The sequence below is a fragment of the Eriocheir sinensis genome, chromosome 18, assembly GCF_024679095.1.
Source record: "Eriocheir sinensis breed Jianghai 21 chromosome 18, ASM2467909v1, whole genome shotgun sequence".
Classification (NCBI taxonomy): domain Eukaryota; kingdom Metazoa; phylum Arthropoda; class Malacostraca; order Decapoda; family Varunidae; genus Eriocheir; species Eriocheir sinensis.
Window position 1 is genome coordinate 18,319,666 of NC_066526.1, and position 2,476 is coordinate 18,322,141.

Sequence of the window (2,476 nt, forward strand, 5' to 3'; positions counted from 1 at the left end):
TAGTATTTAATGGTTTCTGACGCATAGCTATTGCCAAGAAACATCAGGAATTAACTATTCTAACGATAATCATAAGTAAATCTCGTTATTGGGGTCCAGGAGACAGTTTTTGGGTCGGAAGTCGGTAAATATGAGGCTGAGTACGACAATCTGGTAGCGTTGGGCTTGATAGACTGGGTGCATTGTGAGGCGAAACCCTTGACCATGTTGCCAGAAAAAGAGAAAATAAAATAAAGGAAGAGAAGACGTTCGGAAGTTTGGAAACACAAAAAAGACCCAGACCGAGACAAACCACAGACCCAGAAAGTGAAAAAAGATACAGGAAGTGCCGTTACAAAGGCAAAACTCCCGACCGACAACTCAACTCAACTGTATGGGGGTAAAGACTGACCTTCCCTAGATATCTGAACCGTTTTTGTACTTTCCTCTGCATTAACGCCCAAAGCACAGTGTCAGTAACAGCTATAACGTTAAACTATAAAGGAGAGATAAATAGCTAATAAATTCTTCATTCTGAGTTGCCAGGTTAAACTCATGTCATTCCCTATTATGGTTGTGTGTTTTTCCAGCTAATATAAGGTCCTGTCATGTTGAATGTATGCAAATAAGTCTGACATAACCTCATCTCAAATCCGTAGTGCTCTCGTGCCGCCAAGACCAAGACCAAGAGTTCTCGCTTCAGGATGTACCCAATCTATCATAAGCCCCTGCGGCCGAGTATTATGTAACTTCACAACGGGGCGATAATACCGGTACTGTTCGAGTATTTTGTACCTTTTTTATGCATTTAATCCTTATTTAGATATCTGTGCCGAGTTATTTGGGGTTGAATTATCCGCACTCCTTGTTGTGTCATTGCTTGGGCGCCTCTCAGAAAAGACTCAACATTGGGACGGTTAAGAAATAAAACGCTAAGTTCATATAATTTCATCATTGACTATGTGACGATTGCTCTCGAAGTGCATATAAAGAGTCTAAGTGCCATATCAACAATGTCAGAAATAGCATCACGGCGTCTGCATATGTTTAACCCCTCGGAATGAGACAGCGGATCCTTGTTATGGCCGCACACGTGTTGATGTGAGCAGGGTGTGTGTGTGTGTGTGTGTGCTCGGTGGGTCCTGCTCCTCCACTTCATAATTCGGTAAGCTTTACTCTTATTTACGTAACGTTGATGAGTGCATGTTCTTGAGGGTTTTGTGTTACCCTTATAGGTTAATTTAGTTGATATGGCAATCCCTACATGATACTTACATTATATTTGATAAGTATTCAGTATCGTAGACTAACAAACCGAAATTATCTACCATGGCATGTTTTCCACTTCAAGGGTAAGGTTGTATAATAAACTGAAGTGGTCTTTTCGAACGTAAATAATGGTCGTATAGTCTAACTCCAGCTCAACCAGCAGTTCCGCCCAATGTAACTCTTAACGGAACTCGAGTTTATCATTGTGAAGGGCACAAACATATGTAACTGACACTACATAACAAGGGCCGCATTTCTGTTGGGTAGATGTGGTATAAAAAAAAAAAATCACATCGGGGTCGGCGCCTTTCTGGACGACGGCTCACGCTAATACTGGGCAACACACGTACGAACACACGGCATGAACCATCAGAGGCTTCGTTCAGTCGTTTCATGTTTTAATCATCTCGTTCTATATAATGCTACGTAATCATAGGAACAGTATGCAGCAGTATCCATTAATAAATAAATGTAGAACGTCATTATGAATCCATGCTACTGGTGCTGAAAGATATGCAGTACTCGGTGAGAATTACATTGAACTGTAGACAAAGGGCTCGTAATGGCTGTGGTCGTGAACTTGTCCCGTGAGTTACCAATAGCCTCCAATCGCCTCGCTTGGAGTTAGTGTGTCAAATGAGGATTGGCTATTTAAATAACGCACAATTTAACAGCTGTGAAATATTAATATACATTACATAATTACAATTGGATAGCTCTGATTTTATTGAAACTTTACATCACCCTGACTAACTTTTAACAGCGTCTGCGATGAATGATAAACGACTTAACAGCTTTGCAAAGGTTAGCAAGTACTCACGTTTTAGAACAGAAAACACACCCCACCATTGGCACATGAATACACGAAAATATTTTGCGACACTTGGGAGTCGTTGGGAGGGGCGGGAAGACTGGTCCAAGTAAGCTGTCTGGCGCTGACGCTTATCGGTGACTCTTCCCTATGTGTACGTTGTGACCCACTCCTCTGTTACCAGCAACACTTAGTACAGCATCGACCCACACGGCGTCACCATTATGAACCACGGAAGCCAAGGCAAAATGATAATAACAACATGGGAAGGTGGGGCTTTCAACTGAATCTTTTTTCCAGAGATATATTTTTTTCACTTTCACTCCGTGCCAATTCTACTGTTTTTTTCGAACGTGAATATCTTAAGTTTACTCTTTCATATTAAAACCTCAATGTGACGATGAAAAGTAAATGTTT

At 41.2% G+C, this 2,476-nt stretch overlaps 1 long non-coding RNA gene across 1 annotated transcript in view; it reads left to right on the top strand.

Annotated features, from left to right (window-relative positions):
• Positions 1–1,068: 1,068 nt before the first annotated feature.
• The window catches only part of LOC127000409 (uncharacterized), a 94,630-nt gene continuing 93,222 nt past the window's right edge, over positions 1,069–2,476 (top strand). Inside the window, exon 1 of the long non-coding RNA XR_007754022.1 lies at positions 1,069–1,144. This is a non-coding gene — a long non-coding RNA (uncharacterized LOC127000409). The remainder of the gene's footprint in view (positions 1,145–2,476) is intronic.